The following is a 22,683-nucleotide window of genomic DNA, read 5'->3' as shown; positions in this document are numbered from 1 at the left end:
AAAAAAAAAAAAAAAAGTGGACAGGCTGGGCACAGTGGCTCATGCCTGTAATCCCAGCACTTTGGGAGGCCAAGGTAGGTGGAACACAAAGTCAGGAGTTTGAGACCAGGTGACCAATATGGTGAAACGCCATCTCTACTAAAAATACAAACATTACAGACTAGCTGGGCATGGTGGCGCACACCTGTACTCCCAGCTGCTTGGGAGGCTGAGGCAGGAGAATCACTTGAACCTGGGTGGCGGAGGTTGCAGTGAGCTGAGATAGTGCCACTGCACTCAAGCCTGGGCGACAGAACAAGATTGTGTCTCAAAAAAAAAAAAAAGTCAACAGATGTTCACTACAAACAAAACAGATTTTTGTCATGAGAAGAGGGTGACTGTTTAAAGGATTTAGCTACCCAAATTTGGATTTGCTCCATCACGAAAGCCCTGTTTTTAAATATTCTGAAAGTTTTTATTGCCCTGCTGTGTTAAAGAAGCCACATACAACAGAACAGATGATGGTGAAGCTGTGTGATCTAAAATTTACAGACAGTTTAAGGTTTGTCGCAAAGGAACAATTGTACCAGACTCTCTGTCATATTACATTAATTCCAGAGTTGCTGATGTTTCTTCTAGTTTTAAAAGCAGATTTTAAGGAAATTGGCAATTATTTCATTTCCTTTAGCCTCTGACTCAGTGAAATTACTGACACCTCTCAGTACAGCAAGCTCCTGGTTTTCCTTCTTCCTATGCAAGTGGTTCCACCTGATAAGAATTTCTGTTGTGTGAGCCCCTTTTGGATACTTCAAAGATTTCTGTTGTCTTTGAAAGAGTGAAAAATTACCAGTCCAAACAATGCTTCAAGTGGAAACTTGACCTTCTGTGCACCCAGAGAACTCCTCTGATGCTTAGCAACATATCGGGTTTGCTCCTTTGGGAGAAAGAAGCTCCACGAGGAAGATGGCTCCTTGACTTCTGCATTGGCATGGATTGGCCTTGGCCAGAGGACATCTTGTCTACTGCTGTCTACTCTTGCAAAGCCACAGCCTGGAATTACCTCCTTTTTGAGAATTTCCCCCAAGAATTGGAAGCAGACTATCAAGTTTTTCTTAGGAGATCACTTATTCTGGAAGACAAGTTTGAGTTTTTCAAAATGTTGACTTTCTTTTTGAGAGAGAGAGAGAGAGATAAGAAAAGTCCACTCAGCAAGTAGCCTGGGAGTGGTCAATGTTTATCTTGGCTTACTTGGTGTATATTTTTGGCTTTATCGGTGATATGAACCTTATTATTCAAAACCCTGTAGGCAATGTTAAGTAAGGATGCTTACTTAAGCATCCTGGACCAGAGAGGAACATGGAGAGGGTGGAAGAAGAAATTGGAGGAGTACTACTATATGCACTTTGCAGAAGTGGAGGAGGTGTTGAGGCAGGCTCTTTCTCACTTTCTCTGCAGGCAAAAATCGCCCAGAAACCCTATCAAACTCTTTTGAAAGGTACTTTCCAATCCATGTGACTTCCAAATTCAAAGGAGATTTATAATCCCTTCTTTTCTGATAGAAGTTACTTCAGGGACACAAACCCTATTAAAGATGACCTTATTAACTTGAGAGCAAAATAATTAATGCAAATGCATTCAACTGGAAGAATTTTGAAGAAATCCTCATTTTCTTTTCACATAAATTTGTCTTTAATCTGACAAAGTAAGAGATGGGGGCTCTAATTTTACCTGCTCCTACACTGTTTATGAATCCAGGCTTTTACTTGTGGTTGTCATTAATACACAAAGTCAAAATTGATAGAATGTCAAAGACTATCTTGTGATTTCAGCTTCTTACTAGAATGAAACAATATCGTATTTCAGCCGGACATGGTAGCTCATGCTTGTAATCCTAGCACTTTGGGGGGCTGAGGTGGGCGGATCGCCTAAGATCAGGGGTTTGAGACTAGCCTGGCCAACATGGCAAAACCCTGTCTCTACTAAAAAATACAAAAATTAGCCAGGTATGGTGGTATGCACCTGTAATCCCAGCTACTCTGGAGGCTGAAGCAGAAGAATCACTTGAACCTGGGAGGTGGAGGTTGCAGTCAGCCAAGATTGCACCATTGCACTCCAGACTGGGTGACAGAGTGAGACTCTGTCTCAATAATAATAATAATAGTATGTTTCTCATGAAGATCATGTTTATACATTTTAGATGTGTTTGTTTTCAGGAAGTGGCCATCATTTTGCTTTTGTATAGAAATAATAGTGAATTATGTAATTCTGTGTAAAAAGTGACTGTTTACATAAAAGTAATCTCCAGCACTCTTTCTCTACCTCTGCCCTCAAGGTTGGGCAGGGAGGAGAGGGGTTGCAAGAAAAAGAATAAAAGTCTTTCTGCTTAGTAGGCCAGGCATGGTGGACTACTTAGTAGGCTCATGCCTGTAATCCTAGCACTTTGGGAGGCAGAGGCAGGCAGATCACTTGAGCCGAGGAGTTTGAGACCAGCCTGAATAACATGGAAAAATCCTGTCTCTACAGAAAAACACAAAAATTAGCTGGGCATAGTGGTACACATCTGTAGAACCAGCTACTCAGGAGGCTGAGGCGGGAGGATTGCTTGAACCTGGGAGGCGGAGGTTGCAGTGAGCCATGATCATACCGCTGCACTCTAGCCTGGGTGACAGAGGGAGACCCTGTCTCAAAACCTTGTGTGTGTGTATGTATATATATAAAAATATATGTGTATGTATATATATATAAATATATATATATATATATATATACACACACACACACATATGTATGTATGTATTTCTGCTTAGTTGGTGCACTTTGTCTTCTCTTGACCTGTATATATGACATATGACAGGCATTCAAATGCTAGCTGTCTTTCTCTTGGGATGATACACACGGGCTTCTCTCCTGTAACATTTCCTGATGTGGGCAACGATGTGCCTCTCCTCTTCAGATGCATTCCCTGAGCTCTGCCTGCCAGTCCACCCTATGCCTCTTTTTTAGTGCCCAGTTCCCCTTGGTTGAGCAGGCAGGCCTCTTGGGGGGCCCCAGTCAAGAAAGCATAAGCCTGCCAGCTTTGCAGTGCCCATCTAGAAAACTCCTGCAGAGCTTATCTATTCTGTTCCCCTCACCCAAGACTGTTCCCTCTGCTGCCCCCTTGCTTAGCTCCACAGCTTTCAAAGTTCTCCTGGCGGGAAGCCAGCACTGCCCTCTGTGTGTGTCTTTGTCCCCAGATTCCAGAACCTACTGACCAAACTCTCTCAATACCACTCCCACCGTGGGCCACGGCAGCTCCAGGGCCCAGAGTCCATAGTGTGGTCAATGTGCATGGGGAGGAAGTTCTGTCTTTCTTGCCGGCATTCTTCATTTCTTTATTTGGTTTTTTGGGGGCTTCCCTCACTTGGTTTGCAGCAGCAGGGAGAGAAGCATTCACTGTTCCCCCATGGGAGAGGGGAGGCACCCAAGCATGAGCTTTGCTTTGATGGCACTCTTCAGTCCTTATTTCCAGTTTTATTCTATATAAGCCTGAGGTTAAAAATGGGGCTTGACAGTTGCTAGGCTGGTTCTGCTGTATTTTAGTACCTCTGGCACAGATTTTTCCAATAGCTTTCTGCAGAATATATTGCCCAGTTTTTCCAAGGTAGAGCTTTGGCTGAAATTTTGAAACGAGGAGGAAAGGTGTAAATGTTTGAATACATGAATGAATGTTTATCTCAGAGTGATTTATAAAAGTGAAAAACTGGAACCATCCTAAAAGTCCTTTAATCAAGGATTTGCTGAACAAATTATAGTATTCATTACAGTATATGCATTATGTGTCTGTTGACATAAAAATTACTTGTGATATATTGTTAATACATTTTAAAAAGAACAGTGTATAGTCTAATCTCATTTTGATTGAAAACCATGTGGGAAAGGGCACTGAAAAATATGGTATCTCTAGGTGTAACATTATGGGGATTTTATCTTCCAGCTGATTTCTGTGTTTTTTTTAATTGTTTTTCATTGAGTTTGTTTTACTTTAATCAAAGAAAGGCAATGATGAGATTTACTTTTATTTTTTTTGAGATAGAGTCTTGCTGTGTTGCCCAGGCTGGAGTACAGTGGCACAATCACAGCTCACTGCAGTCTTGACCTCCCTGGCTCAATCCTCCTGCCTCAGCCTCCTGAGTACCTGGGACTACAGACATGTACCACCATACTCAGTTAGTTTTTTTTTTTTTTTTTGTAGAAACATGGTCCCACTAAAATTTAATTTCTATATTTAAAAAATTTAAAAAGCAGGGCTACAGACTGGCAGGTGAGCTATTGAAAAGGGAGGAAGAGAATGTGGCAGCTGAGCTGGGAGAGACAAGAGAAGTATCTAGGGCATATGATGTAACTCTCAAGGTTATGCAAATGACCTGAGGCAAGTGACCTGAGGGTGAAGGCTACAGTTGCATTTGCACCTTAGATACCTCTCTTGATTCACCCTATTCCTAGCCTTGTTGAAAAGAAACCAAAAGAACGATATATGGAAGGTAGTACTCTGTCCCCACAGACTACCACCCCAGATACAAAGGTTTGGATGTCTCCCAAAGTCTCATTTCTGTAAAAATAATCAAGACACTTACCCTTGCTCTCTGCTTTATCTTCTTTCATAGGTTAGGGATAAAAATGAATCTCTTATTGATAGGAATTTTCTCTCAGCCCCTTCACCGGACTCACAGCAGGGGCATCCTGTCTACTTGGCCTGCCACACTCAGCCCCTTGTGGGAGGGAGCATGTGAGAGAGTGAGTGTGGGATCCAGCTGGCCACTCCAGGCACCAACACAGTAGTAAGCTCTGTGTGGGACCTGCAGCCAGACCAGGCGTGTCACCTTGAGGGGAATGTGGTGCTGCCCAGGCAAAGGTGCTTGTGACCCTGAAGCCCCAGGGGTGTTAGTGTGCTAATTAGCTCTTTTAGTCCACCATCCACAGCTCAATAGATGGCAATGTGTTGGCAGCTCAGTTGGCCCCTGGCCCTGTCGCATGGTGTGGCTGCACCTGCCAGTGAGGGCAAAATGTCAGTGTGACAGCGTTTCCGAGTACCTGAACTGGGTGGGACCTGAGCTTTTGTCCAATGTCCAAGAAGAATGTGGATATGCTGACAATAAAACAGTGAGCAAGGCAGGAGTTTCATCTCGTGACAAAACAGCTTTCTGCAGAAAGGGGACCCAGGTGTGGTCCCCTTACCCAAAAGTGGAAAAGTCCCCCCAGTGTGGCTGAGTATGGGACTTTTATGGGCTTAGAATAGGGGAGGGGCAGGCCATAGCTAGTATTGGAACAGGTAACATTCAGTTGGATAAAAAGCATTATTCAGAAAGAATCCATTGGAACAGGGCAGGCAAACAGGAACAAAAGTTCTCACTCTGTGTCACAGGTTTCATCTGGGACTAGCAATTTTTTTGGCTTGAAGGTGGGGTTTTACCAGGGACCCACCCCTATCTGCCTAGGCATTTGGCAGACTCTTGTTGCTGTCATTATCAGTTCTTTACTGTTAACAAATTGAATGTTTGGACCATTTAATTCCTTTCTCAAACTCCACTATTGTTTTAGCCTGAACAACGTTATCATCAACTTACAACGATTTTTCCAACCTGTTAACTTGCCATCATCACAGGTGACTTGGCAATGACTTGGGTTCATAATTGTAGATTCAGTAGATATTTGTTACATGTATACAGTAAGCATTGTACATTGAAGCAATGTCATTGTTCTGGGGTAATACCTGAGGTTCGTTGCCTCATGCCAAGGAAATCAAGGATGTGGACATATGTATGGTGAGTTTAAGAGTAGAGGTTTAATAAGTGAAAGAAAGAAAAAAGAGAATAGTTTTCTCTCCTGAAGAGAGGGGCACCCAAGTAGGTCTTCCTGACCTGCGATGAAGTGTGCAGCGTTTTATAGACTGGCTTGAGGAGGCAGTGTCTCATTTACATAGGGCCCAAAGATTGCTTGGACCAGGCATGATGTTTACATAGTACATGAAGCTGGCCACCCTACCCTAATCTTTTATTATGCAAATGGGTTGTTTTTTTTTTAACCTGTCCAGTGCCATGTTGTCTGCCCCTTACTGTACACATGGTTGACAAAGAAAGGGGAGGATGGAGCCACCATGTTGAACATGCCTAGCCCCAGGTAGCCTTTCCCTACTGGAACAGCTGCTGGCATTCACCTATGCAAGCTTCTAGCTTGCTTATCTATGTATACAGCTCAGTTTTACAGGTTGCTCTTTGCAAGAAAAGAAATTATTTGAGGGCTGCTTTTCATTAAAAGGAAACCTTACAAGGACTTCCTTACCCTTACTATCTGCCTAATTTGTTTTTAACTCCCATGTCACCGTGAGAAAGACAAAGAAATATAATGAAACCTAATACTTCTAAGTTTTGTTTGTTGGTTTTTGAGACAGGATCTCACTCTGTTACCCAGGCTAGAGTGCAGTGGTGCCATCATGGCTCACTGCAGCCTCAACCTCCTGGGCTCAAGCAGTCTTCCTACAACAGCCCCCTGATTAGCTGGGATTATAGGCACACATCACTGTGCCAGGTGAATTCTTAACCTATTTTTGTAGAGATGGGGTCTCACTATGTTGCCTAGGCTGGTCTCAAACTCTTGGGCTCAAGTGATCCTCAAAACTAGGCCTTCCAAAGTGCTGGGATTACAGGTGTGAGCCACCTCGCCTGGCCTCCTTCCAAGTTTTAAAGTGATTAGGGGGTCATACCAGAGAAGTTAAATACAGAAATGTTCTGTTATGCCACTCACTTAAAAGATAGACTCCAGCAATCTCCACTCTGACTTACAATCAAGAATCTTGAGGCAGGAAAAAAAATCATCTGAGTAGGCAAATATAGCTGTTTTGAAGTCTCTATTCCTTTGCGCATAGAAAGCTGAAGCTGTCCCTAGGCCAGATGATAGTGATTTCAAATTGTGTATCTATAAAGTCACTGATCTAATAAACTTAGCTCTATGATTTATTCTGTGGTTCTTCCTAAATCTAGCAGATGAGAAACCTTTAACATCAACTTACAGCAAGGAATGAGCCCTTCAGAAGTCCTCCCAGTTCGCTCTGACTGTGCAATGTAGTCATTTTGTACATTTTGATATCATTCCAAGTATTGAAGTATAAACCAAAAAGTGACTGAGGCAGGTCTCAAAATGAATACAAGTTTATTTAGCCAAGGTTGAAGACACACCCAGGGAAAAATATAAGCATGCAAGAGCATTGGTGACCTGTGCTTTTTCTAAACGGGGCTTTGGGAACTTCAGTATTTAAAGGGGAAAGAGCAATCTGTAGGGAAAAAAAGAGAGGATCATAAAGCAGATGGGTACATTCTTGCAGGCTCTGATTAGGCTCAGTAAATCTACATTTGACATGTAAAAAGGAATGGGGGAAAAAGTAATTAAGCATTGTCTTGTGCCCAGTAAATCTGCATTTTACATAAGATAAACATGTGCAAAAAGGGAGTAGAGGGAATGAAGCCATGACAGGAGGTTGTGAAGTTACAGCTGTCTGTTTGGGAACAAAAGGAAAGCACGTTTTGCATGACTCTGTTCCCAAGCTTAACTTTCCTTTGGCATAGTGAGTTTGGGGTCCTGAGATTCTATCTATCTTCACAGAAGGAAAGATGAAGTACATTCAACGTACTCTGAGGGCAAAGAAGCACATAATCCCTTTGGCAAAAATTTCTGTCAAAATGGTTGTGTCTGGCTGGTCTGAGGGCAGTGGTGCTTATAACTAATTGATCACAACCAGTTACAGATTTTCTTGTTCCTTCTCCATTCCTACTACTTTACTTTACTAGCCAATAGATAGATAGATAGACAGACAGACAGACAGAAAAAAACGTTGAGTTTTTTTGGTAAGCTTCTATTTTCTAGTACATCCACGTATGGGTAGAGCCTCAATTGCTGATAATGCCAAATACCAGAGGAGTCAGGCTAAGAGTGAAATGTGGCAACAGAGCAGCGAGGAGAATAAGAACCCTGGACCTGTGCAAATGGGAGAGACCTCTGAGCTTCCTGGGATTGTGGGGAAGCTCTCTGAGGGTGTGGTTCTGTGTTGGAATGGAGATAGGAAGCCATGCCACTCTGAGAAACTGAGGCAGTCAACACACTCAGGGGTGCTGGAGGGCAGTGCACCTGAGGCCAAGGAAGGTGAACAGATGAGATGATTGTCACTATTCAAGCCTCAGGGTTTAAGATCCTGGATTTAGGAGGCAACAAAGGCCGTGGAAAACAAGAGTCAGATACAAGCATGAGAATGGAGGGAGAATCCTGGTGAGGCAGCAGTTGGCTGGATGTGAGTGACACGGGAATAGAAGAGTGGAAAGCAGTTCCAAGGTTTTAAGTCTGGGTGATGCATTACCTTTGTCATGCCCTTAACAGAACTTGATGTAAAATCATTTTTGCCAGTGGGGAAGATGGGGTTGTGGAAGCCATAGCAGTTTACATATGTTGAGTTTAAGATGGTTGAGGTCTCTACCTGGATATGCTCTTTAGGAATTGGGTTCAGAGTGCTCTTAGCTGAGCACTAGAGCCGAGCCTAGCGAGTAGGGCCTCTTCATGGGGCCCTCCAAAGCAGAGGGCTTTGCATGAATGTCATTTGGACCCTGTCTCAGATGTGACTCAGTCTTGTCCTGTTAATCTATGGGCTAGGATCTCAGCATTCCTGTGGTTTCAGCTTTCTGCTCTCACCTTGTCCACTTTTAGCATTCATCCCTGTATCAGTCCATTTTTGTGCTGCTGATAAAGACATACCTGAGACTGGGCAATTTACAAAGGAGAGAGGTTTAATGGAGAACTCACAGTTCCACATTGCTGGGGAGGCCTCCCAATCATGGTGGAAGGCAAGGAGGAGCAAGTCACATTTTACGTGGATGGCAGCAGGCAAAAAAAAAAAAAAGAGCTTCTGCAGGGAAATTTCTGTTTTTAAAACCATCACATCTCCTGAGACCCATTCACTATCACAAGAACAGCATGGGAGAGACCTGCCCCCATGACTCACTCATCTCCCACCAGGTCCTTCCTGCAACACATGGGAATTATGGGAGCTATAAGATGAGATTTAGGTGGGACACAGAGCCAAACCATATCAACCCCAGATTCAGGTTTCTTTCAGTGTTCTGGACCTTGATGTCAGTTTGTGGGTTTTTTTCTGACCTCTTCTCATCAGAATTGGTGACTCCCTTTTGGATTCCCTGCAGTCTATCCACACATATTTTCTTTAAGGCCACAGCCCTGTTAGAACTTAGTCTTCACATGATGGTTGGTAAATTCTTGAGTGCAGGGATCTGGTTTAATGCCTTTCTAATCAAAATCCCAATAGGGTTTTGTTTGTTTTTTATTTATTTTTGTTTTTATTTTTTAGAGAGTGTCTTACTCTGTCGTCCAGGCTGGAGTGCAGTGGCGCCATCATGTCTCACTGCAGTCTCAACTTCCCTAGGCTTAGGTGATCCTCCCACCTCAGCCTCCTGATAGCTAAGCCTACAGGTGTGAGCCACCATGCCCAGCTAATTTTTGTATATTTTTTTTTAGAGAGGGGGTTTCCTCATATTGTCTAGGCAGATATTGAACTTCTGGCCTCAAGCAATCCTCCTGCCCCAGCCACCCGAAGTGCTGGGATCATAGGTGTGGGCCACCACATCCAGCCTATTCATTCAAGAATTTTAAAACACATATTTTATTCATCTTCTGCTACTGTGACTTGGGACAATTCATGTTGCATGGCTTCGTTTACTCACTCATTCCATAGTGTTTATTTGGGGGATGTTGAAAGGTGCTTCCTGCCCTGAAGGGGTTCTTTTCAAGTAAAGGGACTGAATAAACAGCTGGATAAGGAAGTGATCATGCTATCAACAAGGCACCCTAGGAGCACGATTAGGTCCCCAAACTAGTGTGAGTCACATTATCACCCTTTTCAGGAACTTCATTTTAGAAATGATGTTGTGATGGTAAAGTAGGTTAAAAGTAGCTACGTTTTAAAGGCCTTTGGAGATGGATAGTGATTTAAATACTCTGGAAGTGAATTGCTCCTGTAGAAAAGTTCCACAAAGTCTTGGAGGTTATCAGACCACCATTTGGTCATTTGCTATCTTGATGTAGTTACTTCTTGGTGATATGGAAAGAATGCACTTACCTTTTAATGAATGACCCCTTGATCTACAGAAAATAATGAATTGCCAGCCCTCTAATCCTCCCTTTTTAAATTTTTTTTAATTTTTAATTTTTTTTTTTTGAGATAAGGTCTCACTCTGTCACCAAGGCTGGAGTGCAATGGTGCGATCATGGCTCACTGTAGCCTCAATCACCTGGGTTCAAGTGATCCTCCTGGTTCAGCCCCTAGTAGCTGGAACTACAGGCCCACACCACCATGCCTTGCTAATTTTTGTATTTTTCGTAGAGATGGGGTTTTGCCATGTTGTCCAGGCAGGTCTCAAACTCCTGGGCTCAAGTAATCTGCTTGCCTTGGCCTCCCAAAGTGCTGGATTACAGGTGTGAGCCACTGTGCCCAGCCTCTCCCTCCTTGTCTTCCTTCTCTCTCTCTCATGATTTAAGATAACCTAATATACAAAAGGCAAAATATTAGAAACAAAGCAAAGGGTTGTTTGCATTACAAAGGGTCTCCACTTTTCGAAGCAATTTAACTTCTTTTAACTAGCAAGCCATAAAAGATGTTTGGTTTATAAAATTTCATACCCAAACTACTTTTCTAGGAACTCATAGTACAAAAGACAACAAAATATACTTTTTCTCCTATTTGGCACCTTCTTTGAAGGATAATTAGTCAATCAATTGGCTTTTCCAAAGCTTTCAAACAAAAATACAAACATCATTAACAATATATATTTCAATAAAAACCTAATGCTGACACAAGACCATTTACTCACATCAGCATTTTACCTGTCCTCCCTTCCTACTTCATATGACCTGGAGAATCAGCCCCAGAAGGAGGCTACAGGGAGAACTGATTACCCACCTCCTCTTTTTTTTTTGAGACAATTTTTGCTCTTGTTGCCCAGGCTGGAGTGAAATGGCATGATCTCAGCTCACTGCAACCTTCGCCTCCTGGGTTCAAGTGATTCTCCTGCCTCAGCTTCCTGAGTAGCTGAGATTACAGACACCCAACCATTATGCCTGCGAATTTTTATATTTTTAGTAGAGATGGGGTTTCACCACATTGGCCAGGCTGGTTGGTCTCAAACTCCTGGCCTCAGGAGATCCACCCGTCTCTGTCTTCCAAAGTGCTGGGATTACAGGCATGAGCCACTGCACCTGGCCTACCCACCTCCTCTTGAAAGATCCTAAGGGCTAACACTACCAGTCCTATCTGCCCATTGCCACGGAAATCCAGCCTTTCTGGTTACTCCTTGTCACTGGCATCTTCACCCTATAGTTTCTGGAGACTCCTCACCTCTGCCCCACCCCTAAGTCCTTCCACTGTGTCCTCTGGAACACTTGGGGTGCATCATCAGGAAAATCCCCCAGACTCTCTGAGGTGCCTCCTTTCTCTGAGCAAATCCTGGACCTGCCTGAGGATGTTACCTTTCTTGCCTCCCTTGCCAGCACCAGCATTGGCTGGCTTTGCTTTCTCAGCTCTACCTCTCACCCAGTGGAGGAGGAGCTATTTTCCTTGCTCCTCCTGGCTCTTTCCAGACTCTTGTTCTGCCTGCCTCCTCAGCCCCTTCTGGGTACATGCCATCCTTGCTACATTCTAGTCCTCCTGAGTGTGCCCCCTCATTCAAGGAGGAGTAACACCTGAGCCACCCTCTCTCCTTCCAGCACTGCTGGTAGTGATTTCAGTATCCAAGTAGAGGACACATCCTTGCACCTTTGATTCTCGGGAACTCATGGAACAAAACACAATCAAATGTATTTTTTCTTCTATTTGTCACCGTGTTTGAAGGATAATTAATCAGTCAACTGGCTTTTCCTAAGCTTTCAGACAAAAATACAAACATTATTAACAATGTATATTTCAATAAAAACCTAATGATGACACAAGGCCATTTTACTCACATGAACATTTTACTTGTCCTCCCTCCCTACCGCATTTGGCCTGAAGGACCGGCCCCAGAAGGAGGCTACCCAGAAAGCCGATTACCCACCTCCTCTTTTTTTTTTTTTTTGAAAGAATTTGAGACAAACTGTCTATATGAGTATTGGAGTTTTCCCAGATGACTATCATAAGTTAGGGGGTGAGGGAGCTGAGGTCATATGCAAAGGCATGATGATAATGGACCAAAAATCCTGAAGGGAATTCATTGCAACTATAGAAAGTAAAGTCAAGGAGTAGGACAAATTGAGGTTTTGGAGGTCATGAAACTGATGATAATGACAAGGTAACAGGGAGTGTGTCGGAGGTGGGACAGGCAGCTCCTGACCCCATCCCCTCTTTCCTCCTCAAAGTTCCCTCCTTCCCACGTCATTATTCTCCCGGTCTCTACTGGTCGTTCCTATCAATGTACAGATGCTCTGTAATATTATCTATCTTAAACACACACACGCTTTCCTAGACCCCCCCAGCCACTCATTTATCTGATCCTCTTTACAGAAAAAAACCGACAAAAGAGTGTTTATACTTTCTATTTTCATTTCCTCTTATCCTACGTTCTTTCCCTTTCTGATTGGAACCCACTCCAATTGGGCTCACCTGAAACAGTCTATGAGGATCTTGAGGCATCAAAGGGATGCCTAATTAATAATACCGTGGGTTTTTTTTTCCAAACCCACATTCAATATCAGAATACCATTTTCTTGCCTGGGTTCCAGACAGATTAGGAAAACTCAGGTGACCCCGTGGGCAGAGTCTGCCCCTGGAGAAGCAGAGAAGAATGCCTGTTGCCTGCATGCAGCTGGCTCCTAAGAGGAGGAGGAATGCACCAGGCATGCTTGTTAATTCTACCCAGGTTTTTCAACCAGAGAAGTCACTGTCTCCACAGAGGAAGAGTGAGAAGAGGGGCCGAGAGTCGCCTAAATGAATTCCTTCCACGTGGAAGCAAACATCAGGTTTAGGGGCTGTCATTTACTTCCATGCTGCCAAATTCAGTAATGAATTCTTAGACCTCATGTACTCAAATTATCAGCAGCATCTTGCAACGCCTCCAGGATTCCTTTTTTCACTGGTGTCCTGTGACACTAGCCCCTTCTCATTTTCCTCCTATCTTCATGGAATCTCTTTTTGACTCTTCTGCTGGTTATTCCTCCTCTTCCCAACTTTGAAATGTGAAAGTGCCTCAGGGCTCAGTTCTTGGAGCTCCTTTCTCTCTGCGTTTGCTTTCTAGGTGAGCTATTTAGGCTCACAGCTTTAAATCATCTGTATAATTCTGACACCACATTTATCTCTCTAATATCCAACTCTCTGCATCCCAAACGCATGTATCCAACAACCTTCCCAGCCTCTCAACTTGAATGTCTAATGCTTTTGTAACATATTAGATAAAAGGTCCAAAACCTAACTCTTGAATAATTATCTCCCAAAACTTGCTCCTTCCTGAATGTTCCCTGTCTCAGTAAATCTAATTAATTCAGTATTTCAGGCCCCAAAATCTTGGAATCATCTTGGAAACCTTTCTTTTTCTTACACCCCACCTTTATTCTGTCAGTATCATTCTATCATTAAAATGTGTCTGGAATCCAACCACACTTCTTAGCTCCTTCCCAGCTGCTGTCATCCTAGTCCATCCTTTTGTGATGTCTCGCTTGGATTATTCAAATCGCAGCCTGTGGTCTTTGTCTTTTGTCTCTTGCCACCGACTCTCCCCACTGAAGTCAGTTCTCTACATATTGCCAGAGAGATTCTTTTTTAATTAAAAAAATTTTTTTTGCAGAGGATTCTTGGAAAACCTAAATGTAATGGTGTTTTTCCCCTGCAGAAAACCCTTCAGTGCTTCCTCATTACACTCGTAATAAAAGCCAAGGCTACCTGACTTATGGCCCCGTCCCTAACTGCATCACTTCCTGCCTCCGTCTGCCTCTCGCAGCCCTCCCAGGCATTCTTGGCCTTTTTCACTTTCTGGACCTCATCAAGCTCTAGCCTCTGTGCTTGCTGTTCCCTCTGTATGGTAATGCCCTTCCCCAGGTGTGTGCTTGGCTCATTCCCCTCACATTATTTAAGTCTCTGTTCAAACATTTTCCTCCTGAGAGACCTCTGTTCAACTGCCCTTAAGACAGTACCTTTCATCACTTTGTCCTCTGATGCCACTTCATTTTTCTTTGTAGAACTTATCAGTACCTGACATAATAATTAATATTGGCTTCCTTTTGTGTTTATTCTATGTCTCTCATTCAAAATATAAGCTCCCTGAGGGTATTTTATTCACTGTGGTAAGACACACAAAAACTTTTTTGTTGAATGAATTAATGAATATTTGTATTGAATTGGATGTAGTGTATTAGAAATTGGTCAGGCACTGAAAATTAAATATCTCCACTCTTCTCACCTTTTTATGATTGTAAACAATCAATATGATGAGGCCGACCATGGTGGCTCATGTCTGTAATCCCAGCACTTTAGGAGGCTGAGGCGGGCAGATCACGAGTCAGGAGTTCGAGACCAGCCTGACCAACGTGGTGACACCCCCATCTCTACTAAAAATACAAAAATTAACTGGACATGGTGGCATGCACCTGTAATCCCAGCTACTCGGGAGGCTGAGGCAGGAGAATCACTTGAACCTGGGAAGCGGAGGTTGCAGTGAGCCAATATCACACCATTGCACTCCAGCCTGGGAGACAGACTGAGACTCCGTTTGAAAAAAATAATATGAATCATAATATCTGGTATATTTTACTTTTCTTTTTTTAAAAATTGATTTGTTTAGACTTTCAGATCTGCTATATTTTCTTTGGAAAGTTGAAGGCAGTATACTTATGCGCTACATAGTAAAATGTTTCTGGGACTCTTACAAGAATTAAAATATGTAATAAGGTTAGCAGTTGACAAAATGCAATCACATGTACTATCTCATTTAAATCCTCTAACAACCCTATGGCATGTCATATGGTCATCCTTATTCTATAGGTAAAGAATCTTAAAGTCACAGAGATAAAGTGTCTTGCCCAAGGTGACACAGTTAGACGTGGCAGAGATGGCATTTATGTAAGGTCTTCTGATACCAGATCAGATTCTCTTTTCCATTAGGGACACAAAATGTTTGGCATAAGGCAAGTGTTTCAGTCCTTCAGTTCATTGTCCTTTCTGTGCATCAAAGCATCACCCCAAATTCTAGCATAATTTGGTACAGCTAAGAGGCTGTAAAGGAGTTTTGTGGCAGTAACAGATCAGGTGTTCTCAGTTGAGGCTTCTTCTCCAACTTTTTATCAGATAAACCAGAGTATCCTTTCCCTTGATCTTTTGTGAATGCAAGTTGCTCGTTGAGGTTCTAGAAACAACCCAAGCTAGCTTTTCACTTGGTATTAGAACAACTTCTTTTTATGGAGATTTTTACAGTGTTTTAGACTATTTGAAATGGATAAAACTAATCTGTAAGGCTGGCAGAGTTGATGACCTGAAAATTTTGCATTTTGGCAAGATGATTTTGCTTTCATTTCCTTCTATTTTCCATCTCTATGTGGAATATATTGCCATTTACAGCCTTGCTAATCAGGGTTATGCCCTCTCTGAATAATGAAAGGATGACATGTACTTGAGTGGAGGGGGGTGTTGATCTGGGAATAAGGTGTTGTGCCTCAGTTCTCCCTCTTATTTGAAAAATACTCTCTTAGGGACTGTGAAATAAATTAAGAAAAGGACACATGTCCATGCTGCATATGAGAATTTCTCCTATATCCTTCTATAGAAAGAGAGTTTTATATATATATTTTGCTTAGAGGAACTATGTGGCATGAGATGAGACTGGCCAAATACCATAGTTTAAATGCAAAAGGATGCCAAATTGCATACAAAATACTTTAAGTCACTTACTCTAGACCAAATATGGCTTTTATTTTTAGCTAATATTGCTATGGGATATACTCTTCTCTGAGCATGAAAGTAACCAAATAAAGTAACCATTTTATTATTAAAAGTGGAGGCCGGCTGGTCCGAGTCCAGTGGTGTTTACAACTAACTGATCACAACCAGCTACAGATTTCTTTGTTCCTTCTCCACTCCCACTGCTTCACTTGACTAGCCTCTAAAAAAAAAAAAAAGGTGGAGGCCTTATAGCACAGTAAATAGTTAAATGCTGGTCAGGTTCAGATCCCAGCTCCACAACTTCCTGTGTGACTATAGGGCTGTTACTTAACCTCTTTTAGCCTCAGTTTCCTCCTCTGCATAAAATGCCAGTGATAACACCTATCTCACAGCTTTGTTGTAAGTATTAAATGAGGTAACAGATGTAAAGTAGATACTTAGCACAGTACTGGGGCTACAGCAGTCACTGGATAAAAGGTAGTTATTACTATTAAACTAGAATTGTCAAGGTGCTTAGTACTATTGAGTTGATTCTTTATTTGCCTTCTCCTACTGCCCTGTTCATTTCAAAGAGTAAAAGATCAATTCAGAAATATATTACATATTTATTTTTTAAATCCTCTTTGAATCTATCCATCATTTCTAAAATATATTTGGATTTCAGTTTCCTTCTAATAAAGACTTTGAACAACTGGATTTTCTATGGATGATTTTCATAAGAAATGACCCAGTGTAATATTTTTATTAAAAATGGATTTTAGGCTGAGCATGGTGGCTCATGCCTGTCATCCCAGCACTTTGGGAGGCCAAGGCAGGAGGATCACTTGAGTCCAGGAATTTGAAACCAGTCTGGGGAGCATAGCAAGAACACCATCTCTACAGAAAAATTTAAAACTTAGCTGGGTGTGGTGGCTCACACCTGTGATCCCAGCTACTTGGGAGACTGAGGCGGGAGGATTGCTGCAGTGAGCAATGGTGGTGCCACTACACTCCAGCCTGGACAACAGAGCAAGACCCTGTCTCAAAAAGAAAAATGAGTTTAGCATAAAGCTATGTGGCCTTAGCCTGCTTTGGTTATCTATTGCTGGATAACATCTACCCCCAAATTTGGTGAATTAAAGTAATGATTCTTTATTGTTTGTAATGATTCTGTGCATCCGGGACTTTCTGAGGTGGGAATATGTAACATGGCCCCTTCAGTCAAATGCCTGATGCATCATTTAGGGTGGCTTGAATAGCGGGAGCTGGCTGAGTCACTCCACCGGGGTCACTTGTGTGGGGCCTCAGTTTTTGTTATCTGTTGGGTTTGAAGTTTCTTCCCATATCATCTCATGTGGGGCCTCTGCAGTGGGGTAGCTGCACCTCTTACATGCAGCTCAGGAGAGGAAAATAACTATGCTTCGAAATGAGGAGCTGCATGCGGTACAGAAATGGGGCAATTGTCAGGGCTGTCTTTATCTTTGCTTTGGTTTTGAGATGGAGCCTCGCTCTGTCACCCAGGCTGCAGTGCAGTGGTGTGATCTTGGCTCACTGCAACCTCCATCTCTCAGCTTCAAGTGATTCTCCTGCCTCAGACTCTCGAGTTGCTGGGACTACAGATATGCACCACCATGCCTGGCTAATTTTTGTATGTTTAGTAGAGATGGAATTTCACATCAGCCAGGCTGGTCTCAAACTCCTGACCTCGAGTAATCCACCTGCCTCGGCCTCCCAAATTGCTGAGATTACAGATGTGAGCCACCACACCCAGTGTAGGGACTGTCTTTGGAGACAAGTTACCACAGGCTCCTGAAAATGAATTCATCTAGTCTTCTGCCATATGGTCTCCTAAATCCAGCTTTGGAATAAACCTCTATCAAAATAGTCAACAACTTGCTTAAGTATGACATAAATACATTCTTTAGTCTTTCATTGAGTGCAGATTCTTTCTTCACACAGTCTTTTTAAACTAAAGCATTTAGATTCTAAACCATCTTGAGAACCATGTCTGAGATATACTCTAAAATAAGTATATTATTCAGCATCACACAATATATCTTTGGGACAGGCCTGCACAAGTCCCCCTGATTCTAAAAAGTTGGAAAAAAGAAAAAAAAAAGATTAGATTATAAACCTAGATAAGCAAATACATTGCTTGTTCCAGTTAAACAAATACACCAACCTGAATAAAAGTCCCTGGGTTCTGTCTTACTGACTGAATTATTCTGCCTGTAGGTGGACAGACTACCCTATGAGAGGGGAAGAGGCACGAAGAAATGGCCGCACTTTTTGTAATGTGCTGTATTTTTGTTATTGAACACCTAAGTCGTTTGTCATGAGACTTGCCTGCAGAAGTAAGAAAGGGGCCCTTTTGGAATGTTTCTGTACCTTCCAGCACCCACCCTACAGAGGGCCAGCTGGCTTCCTGGGAATTCTGTCAAGGCCAAGATCTGGTATGGGCCCACTCTGGCTTCATGGAACCAGGTATCATCATCAGGTGCAAATGACGTGATGAATTTGCCACCCACAAGACTATGCTGACATGGAGGGGCTTCTTTACATTGTTTACTTAGGCATCAATTAGATTATAAATGCTTGTGGGTAGGGCCCTGTTTTAATGAAAACGTTGCTCTAAATACCGATTATGTTCTTAATGACCAGAATATTAATTCTAGCCTGGCAAAATCATTGCTGTCTTCTAAATGTGTTTTGTCTCTTGAAGCTGTTTGAGAGTGAAATATTCAAATAACAAGTCTCTTAATTGTACCTGATAACCTAGATTCCTTGGGAGATGAATCACTGTTAATGCAAAGAGGAGTTTTTCCAACCTACTTTGTACTTTCATTAATGTTTTCTGCATGACTTTGCTCACTTCAGAAATTTTAAATGGAAGGAGGTCCATCAAGAGAAATTATACAACTTTGTTTGAAATGCTTTGTAATACAATAGATTATGTAGTTTGAAGAAAACTATATTGTACTTCAAACCTGCTCTTCACCCCCTTCCTCATTTCCTCCCTTCTTTCCCTTCTCAGACATCTGTTGAGGGCTTTCTATATGAATTCATTGTCCTACAAGCTATTAAACAAAGTACCTTTGTTATAGGTACAAAGATGAAAGATGACCCAGTACCTACCCTCCAGGGAGTTAACTATGTTCTAAGGGAAATCATTAGGTTATTGGAGGGTTTGAACAATTGAGAGTCAAGGGTGCAAACCTCTAACCCAGACGTAGGAGTTATGCTGGTGAGTGTACCTGGCCACGCTAAACAGGTACCAAAAAATGGAGTTCTCTGGTAGACTGTTGGCAGTGAGGCCCACCATGCACACCTCAGCCTGTCCCCATTGACCCCTGATTCGGCCTTTGAGGCCTCTCCATTAAACTCCTGGGGTTACACATTCTTTGTAAACCATCGTAATACTTCACAGAAATAACCAGATGCTATTTTCTATTCTTACACTAATATTATTGCTCTCTCTTTATTTTTACAAAAAATAAAATGACTCTTATTTTAAACCAGCAAGGCAGAGTTGCTGTGAAGACAAAGAGATAATATACATGAAAGCACTGCTTTTCAAATTATAAAGCACTACACAAATATAAGACATTCTTCATACTGTGCACCTCTTCAGGTCAAAGTGGAGAAGAAAGGAGACTGGGAGCTATTTGGAAGCCTGAGATGTTTGAGCTCTGGTTTCCCTGTACTTTGGGATTGGGGTTGTCAGTATGTTCTTGTGGGTTATCAGTCCTCTTGGGGTAAATATTGTGTTGATTCCAGTACCCCGTATTACTTGGGATTTAATTATTTGACTAGTGTCACTATTGCAGTAGAGTGGAGTCATTGAGACCTGCTTTAATGGCTGATATTATAATTGTTATAGTATAGTGGAAAGTCTCCAGTTGGTGTGAAGTTCATGCTGTTTCTGGGCTTGAGACCTGGGCTAGATCTAATTTACAGTCCATTTGAAGGAAAGGATTGTGTCCAACAGTTTTTGTTTGCTTTTAATCGCTAGAAACTAGGACACACACACACATACACGCACACACACACCTGCTGTAGTAGTGGCAGAAGCAAAGACATCAATTATCTATTGTCATGTAATGAATTACCCCAAAATTTAGTGTATTAAAACAACAAACATTTATTATTCTCTCAGTTTGGGCAGGTCAGGAATTTAGGAGCAGCTTAGCTGGTTGGTTGCAGCTCAGGTTCTCTCTTAGGTTGTCGTCAAGCTGTCATTGAGGGCTGTAGTCATCTGAAGGTGAAAGAGGGAGAGGGAAGAGGGGCACACTGTCATTACCTAGTCTTAGAAGTGAGGTATCACCACTTCTGTGTAAGAGAAAACTATATACAGGCATAAACACCAGGAGGTGAGGATCATGTGGGATGTTTTGGAGGACAGCTACACAGTAGTCAAGAAAATTAAGTAAATTTCAGAATTATTCAGATTTTGAACTGCATTTAAGAATGTGGCAATTTTTCCTGTTTTTAAGTTTATCCGGGATTGGGTAAACTTGAGCTTGTGTCGTAATATAATTATCTGATAATACTGATTAGAGTTTTAGGAGTGCTTATTCCTCTTCAATGAAGGTTAAAAAGTGCATAAAGAAGACACTGTGTCAAGCAAGCCTCTAGATTCCTAAAACAGGGATTAGAAAACTTTAAAGGGCTAGGTAGTAAGTATTTCAGGTGCTGTCAGCCACACAGTCTGTATTGCAACTGCTCAACTGCCTCCCATTGTAGCACTAAAGCAGCCATGGAAACGGCTGCATTACAGTCACTGTGTGGCTCTTCCAATAAAACTCTATTTACGGCTGGGCGCGCTGGCTCACGCCTGTAATCCCAGCACTTTGGGAGGCAGAGGTGGGTGGATCACAGGGTCAGGAGATCAAGAGCATCTGGGCCAACATGGTGAAACCCCATCTCTACTAAAAAAAAAAAAAAAAATTAGCTGGGCGTGGCGGCACATACCTGTAGTCCCAGCTACTTGGGAGGCTGAGGCAGGAGAACTGCTTGAACCCAGGAGGCGGAGATTGCGTCACTGCACTACAGCCTGGGTGACAGTGCGAGACTCTGTCTCAAAAAAAAAAAAAACACCTCTATTTACAAAAACAGGTAGTGTGCTGGTGTTGGCCTGCAGGCCATAGTGTGCTGACCCCAGTGTAAAATAAAAACTAGAGAATAACAAATAAGAAGATTTTATCCTGGGCCAGTTTGCAAGGGGAAGGATTTCCTCATAAATCTCTACCAGTTTCAGTTTATGGATTTATTTGTCCTGTAAAATGTGTATGGATAACATACCAGATGTGTATGGATACAAAAATGTGTATGGATAACAAAAAGAAGCTGTAGGGTAAATGAAAAGATGCGGATCACTGAAAAATGCAGCAATGAATGGAATCAGGGTACCCCTTCATTATTTGTTCCCTGTCCCCTGTTTAGGTAGAATAAATGATTTTGAAATTATGCACAACAGGAAACAAAGCAAAGCCAAGCCATTCTCCTGTTAATTTCTGTGTCCTCCTGTCCACACACCTCAGTCTAGCTGCCAGCACTACAAAGTTTTTTTTTAGGTACAGGATCTCCCTCTGTCACCCAGGCTGGTGTGATCATAACTTACTACAGCCTCAAACTCCTCAGCTCAAGCCATCCTCCTCCCACCTCAGCCTCCCAAGTAGCCAGGACTACAGGGGTCACCACACCCGGCTAATGTTTTAAATTTTTGTAGCAATAGGGCATGACTGTGTTGCCCAGGTTGGTGTTGAATTCCTAGGCTGAAGCAAAGCTCCTGCCTTGGTCTCCCAAAGTTCTGGAATTACAGATATGAGTCACTGTCCCCAACCTACAAAATTACATTACCATCATTTGTAATAATTGCTTTTTAATTCTCTGATAAATGTCAAAACAGATGTTGACTGCATTATACAGGGTGAATTTCTCTGCAGTATTGTTTTCCTTGCAAATTTAGTTAATTTTTTTTTTTTTTTTTTTTTTTTTTTTTTTTTTTTTTTTTTTTTTGAGATGAAGTCTCGTCCTGTCACTCAGGCTGGAGTACAGTGGCGCGATCTTGGCTTGCTGCAACCTCCACCTCCCGGAGTTCAAGTGATTCCCCCGCCTCAGCCTCTCAAGTAGTTGGGATTATAGGCACCTGCCACCATGCCCAGCTAATTTTTGTATTTTTCGTAGAGACGGGGTTTCACCAGGTTGGCCAGGCTGGTCTCTAATTCCTGCCTTTAAGCACTTTGCTAGGACTATAAGTGTGAGCCACCACGCCCGGCCCTTGAAAATTTTAAAAACAAATGGTGTCTTGGAAGCCATCCAGGAAAAAAATCTGTGACTCTGATGAAATAATCGACAATAATCTGGGTTATTATTCCAAGGTCTAGACTGGGAATTCTTGGCCTAAAAAATTGGGAAAAAGGAATTAAGACTGGCAGGCAAAATCTATGCGTTAATATTCTATTAAATTATGTACAAAGGTCTGTTCCATCATCAGAGTTTTACTTTCTATCACTGCCACTCAAAATCCTTATTTAAATTTCCCTGAGGAACCTATTAGGAGTTTTAAAACATGTTTATTAAATATTTTTCTTATTATAAGAGAATGAATGTCAATTTTGGAAAATTCAGAAAGAATTGAAATCACTCATGATTCAACCAGCCAGAGACAATTTCTGTTAAGATTTTAGTGTATTTTGGCCGGGCGCGGTGGCTTAAGCCTGTAATCCCAGCACTTTGGGAGGCCGAGGTGGGTGGATCACGAGGTCAAGAGATCGAGACCATCCTGGTCAACA

General features: G+C 42.2%; 1 protein-coding gene across 1 annotated transcript in view; it reads left to right on the top strand.

Moving 5' to 3' along the window:
- CRYBG1 (crystallin beta-gamma domain containing 1) overlaps positions 1-22,683 on the top strand; it is a 216,939-nt gene that overhangs the window by 52,503 nt on the left and 141,753 nt on the right. The gene's annotated exons all lie outside the window — the stretch shown is intronic.

This window comes from Cebus imitator, unplaced genomic scaffold (assembly GCF_001604975.1).
Source record: "Cebus imitator isolate Cc_AM_T3 unplaced genomic scaffold, Cebus_imitator-1.0 Scaffold160, whole genome shotgun sequence".
NCBI lineage: Eukaryota > Metazoa > Chordata > Mammalia > Primates > Cebidae > Cebus > Cebus imitator.
This window is presented reverse-complemented; position numbering and strand designations above follow the sequence as displayed.